The 11128-nt window shown below is 33.8% G+C and overlaps 1 non-coding gene across 1 annotated transcript; it reads left to right on the plus strand.

Moving 5' to 3' along the window:
• The first annotated feature begins 375 nt into the window (after positions 1-375).
• On the plus strand, positions 376-481 carry LOC125578777. The gene has a single exon (XR_007316860.1). It is a non-coding gene; the product is annotated as a small nucleolar RNA R71 (small nucleolar RNA).
• Positions 482-11128: the final 10647 nt, after the last annotated feature.

Raw genomic sequence — 11128 nt, forward strand, 5'->3', positions numbered from 1 at the left:
CCAAAGAAGTTTATGTTTCCGCCCTGGTTTCCAAATTTCTGGAATCCGGTACCTCCGATGTAGTTCACATTTTCTTCTCCTTCTGTATCTGCTACTTCTCCTTCAGCTAAACAGACTTGCTTCCTAAGAAGCTCGTGCACCACATCTAACTTAGCTCTTACTTCGTCCATCTGTTCCTTCCCGATAGAGGCTACAGACTTCTTCCGTTCAGAGTCAGTGTTTTTGGTACTGCTGCTGTTAGCAAGGTTTTCGATAAGTCTCACAGCTTCCAACGGATTCCGAGTAGTGAAGTTTCCTTCACTCGCCGTATCAAGAGCACTTTGATACTGTAAGGCGAGACCTCGGAAGAAAGTGCTTAGCAGCTGCACTTCATTAAATCCGTGGTGTGGATAGTCTCGCTGGAAGAACCTAAATCTAATCCACGCATCTTTGAAGGACTCTCCAGCCTCCTGCGAGAATGTGGAAATTTTGTTCCGAAGTTCTTCAGCGCGCGCCTCATCGAAGAAGTTTCGTAAGAAAGCATTCTTGATGTCGGCCCAGGATGTTAAAGATCTTGTGGGTTGCTGCCTAAGCCAGTGCATCGCTTCTCCATTCAGCGTGTATCTGAAGAGCTTGCACAGCAGGTAATCTTCGGGGACTCCTTCCATCCGAATAGCAGCGATTAAATCCTCGAACCGTTCTAGATGGTCCATAGGATGCTCGTGCGGTAACCCAGAGTAGGGTATCTGCGACACGAGAGTGTAGTATTGAGGCTTCAGCTCGAAATTCTGCTTCTGGATCTCCGGAAGTCGAATACCTGATCTGTTGGAATAATACTCATCGGGGCGATTGTAGTCGGACAGTGGTTTCGATCGAGCGTCCTCGTCTACAGGTTGAGCAGCTCCTGTAGTATCAGCATCAGGGATTACAGTCCCCTGAGCGTCTATTTTTTGACATGTTGCATTACGCAGATGACCGTCCTGGTCATACAGGTTTTCGTTCTCGTTGTGTGTTAGAATAATAATGTTTACTATTTTTGACGACACGGTATCGATCGACGTACGCGGTGTAGTATCGATCGTTGTCGAACGATTAGGATCGATCGACGATGAAGGTCTGGTGTCGGTCGATGGTTGGTTGTGAGTATCGATCGACGACGAAGTTGTTGCGTCGAGCGATGTGGAACGTTGACCTCTACGGATGGTGCGTTCCAAGTGAGCAGGATCGTCTGCGAACAGCAAGTCTTTCTCCTTGTTGCTTCTGGTACCGCTGGGCATGCACCTGAAAAGACAAGAAAAAGATTATGTTAGAAAGGGGGTAGAGAAAAGAATAAGAATCAATAAAACTAAATCTAATGGCGATCAAAGCTCCCCGGCAACAGCGCCAAATTTGATACCACTCAAATTACCCTAAGGAGTGTTACTCTCATCAAAAGAGGTTCAGATGTAGTACTTATGGATCGAATCCACAAGGAGCTAGGAAACAATTAAATCTAGTGTTTATTAATTCTAAGAGTTGTAAATGTTTAAATGAAATAGCAATAGTAACAAGCGAAGTAAATAGTAAATGTAACTTGATTGGAAATGATATTAGATGCAGGGCCACTATTCAGGTGTTGGAGATTATAATATGTATAGATGCATATTTGTTGCATGCATGATATGTTAGAGCTCAACCGCTTAACTCAGTGATCAGTTGTCGCATGTTTCACTGGTTAACAGGCTAGATCTCGTATCTCAACGGTTAGTATGTTGACAACGAAAGAGTGTCGATCGATGGTCCTATAGGGACGTCAACCGATACACCTTTGCCTAAGTCGACCGATAATCAGTTGAGGACATCGATCGACAGGTTCTAGCCAGGCCTATGCGCGAGTATGATATGCCCTATTAAGATACTAAATTGGCGGTTAGCCCTCTCTAGCAGTCCTAATATGATAGATAGATGTCAGGATGGGATAACAAGGGTGCTTGAGTATGCAATCATATGATCAAGTTCTAGTTACCAAAGCTAAAACAAACAATGAATACAAATCTATCATGAATATCACAACAACGCAGATCTATAGTTTGGGGCTAATCACACAAACCTATCTGAACCCTGGATCTAATAAATGAACTACTCAGACATAGAAAAGCAATTCATAACAATGAAGAAATGGGAATTCATAGTATAGATGAAAAGAAATGAAAACAAGGAGTTCCAATCACAAGTGATCTTCTCTCTAAAACTCTCTCTTCTCTCTCAAAGTCAAACTGTAACAAAAAGCTCTCTCTGCCGTCAAAACACTTAGGCAGTATATAATCTACTAGGTTAAAAACTCGTCAGGGCATTTTTGTAATTTGGCTTGGACTTGGGCTTTAAGTCCGCTGGATCCAAAATGTCGTGTGTCCTCTGTCTCGACATCGATCGATGGTACTTGTGTACATCGACCGATATTAATCTTCATCTATCGAGGCATCTCTTGGTGTCGATCGACAGCACTGATGCGCATCGATCGATTGTTCTTCCTCTCGTCGACCTCTACATGGTCAGCTCGGGTGAAATGTCCTTTAAGCTCCAAAATGCTCCAAAGTCATAGCTTTACTCCGAAATGCACCTGAACCTGAAAACATACCTAGAAGAGTAGAAAACATAGATATATATATACTAAAACACCTATATACCATGGATGAAAACGGGTCAAATCCAAGATATATCATTAAGCATCAAAATTCATCTTGCGCATGGAATCACTTCTCTGTGACATCTTTCTGAATTACATTTTCAGTATTTCAAGATGAACTCTAGCAGAGGATGAGCTCGTTAAAGTGTTGGCAAGTATACGCTTCACTCCCATTCTCTTGTGAATCATTCTCTTCTATGGAGTTTTTAGTTTCAGTCATGGGTTCAGAATGATGCTAATTAAGGTTGCCTTTAGGTTTGTCTCCCTTTCTATTCCATTATGTCAAATTGTACATCCTATATCATAATTTCATATAACAATCTGTTGTTTGTGAGAAATCCTTACTTTACATCTCCAGTTACTAATAACCTTAGGAGTCATGACAATCTTCGTCACTGTGTGTTTCTGGTTATAGCTTGAACAAATGTGTTACATGTGTCTTCTGGTTGCAGCGACGAGTTGGAGATGCAGTTGTGGAGTCGGAGATGCATCGGCATTGAGACAGGTCCAGGACGGAGTGAGAAGCAGAACTCGATGCAGAGGAGCTCTTGGGTGTATATTTTAATGGAGAAGCTATTGGGTGTATATGTTTGTCTCTGAGATTTGAGCTTGTGTTCGTACTTTGTCTTTGTGTCTTGTTTTTACTAGTATTAAGTTAGTTTAACTTGTTCTTTGATTTTGTTTATGACTAGATTTGATGGTTACATGTTCTCTAATGGAGTTCATGTGTGTCGTGTACTGATTTTGTATATTTTATAAATTTAATAAGAACTAGGTGGACCGCCCGCACGCATGTACGGACATTAACATTAATATTAAATTGATAATTATATATTTACAACTATGTAATACTTATGTTACATGTATATGGTTAATATGAAAGATTCGATGTTACATATTGATATTTATACTATGTTCATATGAACAAAGAATACATTAAAACGTTTAGATTAAAAAATTTAGTGTTTCGTAAAAACAATATGAGTTATGGAAAATACAAAGTACCTTAAGTCTATAAAGTAGAGAAACCAGACCTTAAGACCAAGGCTTCGAGTTATGTCTAGATTAAGGTAAAATCCACACATCATATAAGATCATATTTCCCATGTCTTGAGCTCCAGATCATCATGAAGAGTGCTCTCGATTTTCTTAGCACCAACATCTTTCCAGTCTATTGAAAGTACTGTCCCATTAGATTCTACCTGTTGATTGTGAAAAACTGCAAAAGAGTCAATCAAAATGCCAAAACATTGTAATATCCATGAGAGAAGAAAGATTAAATAGGAATATATATAGATACTCACAAATAATTTGCTCTATCACTCCTCATATCATCATCAAAATTCAAATATATCTCACGGAAGAACTTGTTCAAAGCAGCTTCTCCTTCAAGCTTATCATCCTTTTATTCTTCTTCACTTCAGCTTCAAGCTTGTCATTCACCAATACTTTCTTGGAAGAACGATAAACCGGTCTCATTGAAACCTCTGCACCGTTACACAAACAAATAATGTAAATTTTAAAATGTCAAGAGTCTGTGATTCAAACTTCTCATCACGTAAAACTAAATAAAAAGAAAAAAAGAAAGTAGAAAACCTGTTTAAGAAATTTGGGTCTGGCAAAACTGCTGGTTGTTTGCCATGTTCAAGAGATGCCTATGTGATTATCTCTGCTTTTAAAAGATTCTTCTCTTAATTTTGGTTGATATTACTTCATATATGCACTTCACTACTGCTATCTGAATACACACCGCAAGGAAAAAAAAAAGTCAATACAATGTGTATAACTCAGAACATGGCATTGTTTGAGTTTAAAAGGACTGTTTGGTACTATCTAATAAAACGTATCATTTATATCTGATAAAGCGTATCCTTTAGATACATAACTCTTTGAACTGCTTATAGGTTAAGCATGATTATTCTGTTAGTTCAAAAAGTTAGAATTCAAAAGGTTTAAAATGACTGCTTGGTACTATCTAATAAAATCTATCCTTTAGATGTCAATTATCCAATTACATCTATAAACCAATTACCTTTCCCAACAATCTCGGTTTGAGATGATACGCTTTCTCTCTTGGAACATCAGTCACAATACTCAGATGCAAAATCACTAACATAATTGACACAATTTACATAGAAGTATTTATCATGGAGGTGTGTTCTGAAAATGCATTATGCTTCAAACGATCACATTTAACACTAATCTTAAAATATCAGAAAAATATAATTGAGAAAAAACAAATATTTCACGCATAAACCCAATAAAAAAATCAGCCATGAAATATAAAAGAGAGATTTGAATTACCTAAGATTTATTATCATTGATTTCATTGTAACAGCAGAGATGATTTACGGTTTCTTTCTCTAAGCCTTGAGCCAGAAAAGAGGTAGTTCTAACAAAAATATTTAAAGATGTAAACAATCCTTAAAAGATAACAAATTATATAATTGATAGGACAACGTCAATGAGTTTCAAAGTTTTTAAGAACCTTTGAGATTACCTTTGGCTCTGAGACGTACCAAAGAGGATCACGCACGATAAATAAATTGTACTTGATTAGCATACACATCTTATATTATATTCTTGATAAGTGATTTAACTTTATAAAAACAAGAATTACCTTTTTCGAAAAGGATGATCAGTTCCAGGATAAACAGCGTCGTCTCTTTTTGTTAGTTGAACAACTACTGATGGAAAAATATAGACAGAGATACAACATGGAGATGGAGAGGAAGAGAACAAAAATAAACGGAGAAGAAAAATCCCCCATAAATTACCAGTAATGGTGTTCCCGTCTATGAGTTACTTATTGATTATCATACACCTGCGCAAGAGCATAAAAGTAGAATTTAAATTAGAACGATCAAAAACATATGAAAACTTAAAAGATAGATGCGTGAAACTAATAGGGATGACGTGATATTTATATAGCAAATTAGTTTAAGTTTCTAAATGACCTAGTTTTTAAGAGAAGCTGTAAGATAGAATATCCTATAATAAATTTTAATTCAACTATGAGATAGAATAACTTCTAATAATTTTTTTAAGATATTCTGGTTATAATATATACATAATTTGGTAACTCAAATCTTGATATATATATATTTAAATATTAAATGCATGATATTAGGAAAGAAGATATCTCGTCAGTTGATTACAACTAATTTTTGATAAAACAAATCCCACTATGAGAATTTAAATAATAGATAATAAGGAAAGAAAAATAAATTTTAACGTTAAAACCCCTCAACTAAGTTTGTTTTGGGTAAAAACCCCCAAACTAAGTATTTACCGAAAACCCCCATAAACTAAATTTATTTAATGAATTAAACTCTAACAGGTCATAATTACCATTACTACTAGTAAATCTTTAGTTTAGGGGTTTTTTTACCATTAAAAATGAAAAAATTCAAAATATTGTAATAGGAGGATAAATTTTCAAAATACATTTTATAAATTAATGTATAAGCTTCTATAAATGACTTAGAACATCTTATAATAATTTAAAACATCTGATAAGCCAATATAAATAATTTTATAAATGTATTTATAATTCTATAAATGTATTTATTATTTTATAAATGTATTTATAATTTTATAAATGATTTATAAAGCATGCATTGAATTATTAGACATTAATAGTTATTATGATACTTTATATACAAATATAATTATTTCTTTACAAATATAAAATCATTATATCAATTCAAATAAACATTTTTGTTTATTATTTCATGTAATTTATAAATATATAAGAAAATTGATCGCATTATTACTCTTTCATAGTTTCAACAATCATTTACCATAAATAATTATTTCTAATATTTTGTAGATTATTTGGAAAGTGGTAATTGAATTATCTTTTCCTTTTAGATATAATTATAATAAATAAAATTAAAAATCATCGGTCAATCAAATCCCCCTATACATTAAAAGAGAAGTCACTTTAGTGATTTCTGCTGACGTGGCAATCACATAGAGCTTCTCAGGAAAATTTTTATAATTATATTGGCTGATTTTTTAAAATTTTTCTTTTTCATTTATTTTATTCACTCGCCTCCGCGGATTGGAAAACGCCGTCGTATGTCATGAAGTTTTTTCTTCTTCTTTTTTTTTCAATCGCGTATCAATTAAAAGAGGATATGGTTTCAAACCAATGAAGACAGTCCAACCAAATGAGTTTGCTTCTCCATTCTCTGAAGACTCAATCATATCCATCGCGTCAAGAAGCGACAACCAGATGAGTTTCCTTCTCTCCACCATTGATTACATCGACGAGGTGAAGTTTGACGAAACTCTCGGAATTTACAGATTTTTTGGTTTCTCTGATTGGATTCGACATATGTTAAGCTATAAACTACGACCTGCTTATTAACATTTTGAATCTTTGTATCTAATTGATTGATTAACCTTCTTGCTGTTGAGGTCTTGATTCTCTTAAACAATAACATTCAGCTTCACCATCAAACTAATTGCCACGACCAGAGAAGTATTTCGCAGACTGTCTACTGATGGAACAAGAAGAGACAACTGACATTTACAACAAACTTGGATTCGACTTCAGTCTCTAAAGAAGGACTGTAATATTATCTTCTCCTTAATAACTCAACAAGCATTTAGACAGTCCTCTCTTGAGATTTTCAACTTTGGTTTTCTGTTTCATTAGCACGATTTAGAGCTTCACATTACTAATTTAGTCAGTATGTTGCATCGCTAATTGCAGCACGATTTAGAGCTTCACATTACTAATTTAGTCAGTCGGTTTCATTCCTTGCGGTTTCCGATCTTCGGTTTTCGGATTTTCAAGTTTGGTCTTCTTAATTATGAGAAAAAAATGTCTTTAGCCTATTTAGAAAAGCCCAAATATATTGTCGATTTAGTTAAGCCCATATATTTATTTGCTTGGGGGATAATAATTAGATAACTTGCGCAAGATTGTTAATTAATTTGCATATTAATAACTTTCCTTATTATTCGAATCAATTGCTTGTGCCGGTTGTTATCATATTTATTACATTATTTGCGCAAGTTAAAATCATATCATATGCAAATCATTTTTTGACAATACACAATTAATATCTTTCTTTAAACAATTTCAATCTTTATTAGGGGTCATTAATATGATAAATAAATCGGCTTCATATATATAGGAGACACCTGAATGCTTAAAATACAAACATTCAGCTCTTACAAGAACAATGGCAATGGTGAGAGCTAAAAAAAATATTTTTTCTTATGTGAGAGAATTAAAACCCCGTAAAGATACGTCGCGTATTGAAGTTAGGATTGTTCGCTTTTGGAGAAACTATAACAAAGAATCAGGAAACACCATTGAAATGGTGGTTGTTGATAAAGAAGTAAGTATCCATCACACAAAATGCATTTTTTTGGAAGCATCGTTTATATACTTATTCTGCGTTTATAAAACTCTTATAATTTTTGTGACTAGGGGACAAGAATTCATACTTCGGTTGGTGAACAACTCATCAAAAAGTTCGATGACACTACGCGAGGGAGATGCGATTGTCCTCCAGTTGTTCAAAGTGTACGATGCTATTGGTGAATACCGTACAACGCCACATCCTTACAAAATTGGCTTCTTTCAAACAACATTTGTTGAAAAAGCTGATGATTTTCCAAGTGCAGTTTTCGAAAAGTATTTCGCAGACTTCTCTGATATTCTTGGTGGAAATCTGGATCATAGATGTTTGGTTGGTGAGTTAGTTTCTTACTCAGTTAAAGAGTCTTTCACTTTTGCGTTACTTGTTCCTGATTTGACGCTTGTTTTTGTGATGTAGATGTGGTTGGCCAAATAGTTAACTTCGGGTCTCTAGAAAACAAAATAATAAAAGGAAAAGACAACATGAGGCTCTTGGTTGAGTTGCGTGACCCAAAGTAAGACTAAGTTCTTAATCTTAGTTATACTTTGCTAGCTAAACCTCTATAACCTGTATTTAACTTAAGTTTATATTATACAGTAATGTGAAGATGATGTATACTCTGTGTGGTTGTTATGCTAAACAAGTATACGTTTACAGTAGGAGTAACATGTCCACCATGATTATTTGTGTTATCAGATTCTGTTCTGTTAAAGAGTGGAAAGGTATATAATATTGTTTTCAATTTGTGTAAAATTATTGCTCGCATAACATATTAATAAGATCAAAATACTTTGTAGGTGCTTACTCCATATCTAGCGGGTATAATTAAACCCATATTCTGCTCAACCCAACACTTGAATTTATTTAGGAGTTCAAAGCAAGGTACGTCTCCTGCGTCTTACGTTCCAGACCTATTGAGGAGTTCAATACATATAGATGTTTATTTTTATTTTTGATCGTCATTTCACTGAAACATTTTTAAATTATGTGTGATTATTTGATTTGGCAGTCTCCCTGAGATATTATCAATTTAATATTAATGTCGTGATTATTTGATTTGGCAGTCTCCAACTTTTCTGTCATCCATCTTTTATCAGAGCCTTGATTCATTTTATATATTTTTCTTCTTTTTGTAGACAAAACTAAAAAGTGCAGTCCAGTTGCAAGACCTATTAGATGCAACAAGAATGTTAGTTTCCCGTACAAGGTAGAATCCTGAACTTAACTCTTTGTGTCTTGTCTAGTTCTTGAAGAGGTTCTTTAGTACTTTCTCTTTTTTTGTTGAATATAGTCTGGGGAAAGTATTACATAGTATCATTTAGTAATAATATCTTATATCATTTTTTTGTTGAATATACTATCTTATAAGTAAGCTAGCATTATGCATTTTTTATTTAATTCATGAGGTCATTTTCTCACAGCAGAGAACCTTTTGGAATGACGCAGGGAGGAAATTTCTCAGGGATATACAGGAAGGTTCAACTGAAGCCGCTGAAGTGGGATGGTGAAGGCGAAGAAGAAAGACCTGTAGAGGCCCTTATGATTCTTAAATACGGCGGTGTTCTAACACACGCTGGTAGAAAACAGCTGTTTACATACTCTACCATTTAATTTGTCATTATTATATATATATATATATATATATATATATATATATGTTTTCCAAATATGCAAAAACTGTTTAACTTATTGATGTTTGCTTCATCTGCATACAGGCAGAAGAGCTTGGTAGATTCTTCCGATACAATATGTATCTAGGTAAGGCCCCCTGATCTATTACTTTTATTTTGGAGTATTTCACCGATGAAATGGCCTTAAATTATATGTTTTTTCAGGTGAAGGGATTGGTTTGCTTCGTCTCCATAGTACATACCGTCATAACCTTAAAATTTATAGCTCTGACGAGGGACGTGTTCAGGTACGTACACCTTTTACATTGATACTACTGAAGTTAATTAAGCATATGTGTTGGAAAAAAAATAATGTTTGAACTGGTTTGCATATCTTGACCAGATGTCTGCAGTTGCTTTTGCTAAAAGCCTGCTTGACCTAGAAGGACAGCTGACGCCAATCCTGGTTTTTCCTTCTTAATATTATATTGCTGGTGCTTAATTTGCAATATCATGTGTTTACTAATAATGTCTTTTTTATCTTTCTTGCTTCTCAAGGTTTCTTTGGTTAGCAAGGACTCTTCCATGTTGGATGGTCTTGATACTGTCAGCATTGAAATGGAAGTTGCCAAGGTTTGTCCCATGACTTGAGTCATTTTTTGAAGTGTGTGTATCAGTCAATCAACAAGATTGATTTATAATTGGACTATATATGCAGGCTAGATTGAATGAGATTGTAACGTCTGGTAAAAAAATGATGAATGAATAACTACTATTTATTATTATCAAATCATAGTAGTAATTATCAAATTAAATACGCAAAAGGTAAAACAAAAAGAAAGAGGCATAACATAAAATAAGTTACCATATTAAATTGCAAATAAGCCAAAATATTTCAAAGCAGCCAAACAACCTAGAAAATTAATAATCGAACCAACTAACTTTTTTTATTAGACCGGATATTAGTTCCACCAATAATCGTGGTCAACTTACCAACATGGTGCATATATGTCAAATGGACAAATCTACGTTTAAGTAACCCAACCTGTAAGGGATTTAGATTTTTTTTTGTGAATCTCGTGGATTGATCTATCGCAGATTGGGGTTTATAGGTGAAGTTTCAAGAAATTATTATAATTTGATTGGTCGACTGTTTTTAATTTTTATTTATTTAATTTAGATCTAAAAATTTAAGATAAGTCTAAAATTATTTAACATCACTTGCCATATAATCTAACGAATATTACAAATAATAATTTATGGAAACTAATTCTCGAAATTATAGAAAGATTAATATGTTTTATTTATTACTTTTAATATTTATAAACTATAAAATATAATGAACGAAATTTTATATAAGATAATTATAATAGTTTTATACTCTACTTGATAAATTGTATTCAAATATAATTATATAATAACTATTTTAAATATTACAAAATCCAAAAATGTTTATTAATATTATTTTTAAATTATTTATTGTTGTTTAAAGA

Source organism: Brassica napus, chromosome A9 (genome assembly GCF_020379485.1).
Source record: "Brassica napus cultivar Da-Ae chromosome A9, Da-Ae, whole genome shotgun sequence".
Lineage (NCBI taxonomy): Eukaryota > Viridiplantae > Streptophyta > Magnoliopsida > Brassicales > Brassicaceae > Brassica > Brassica napus.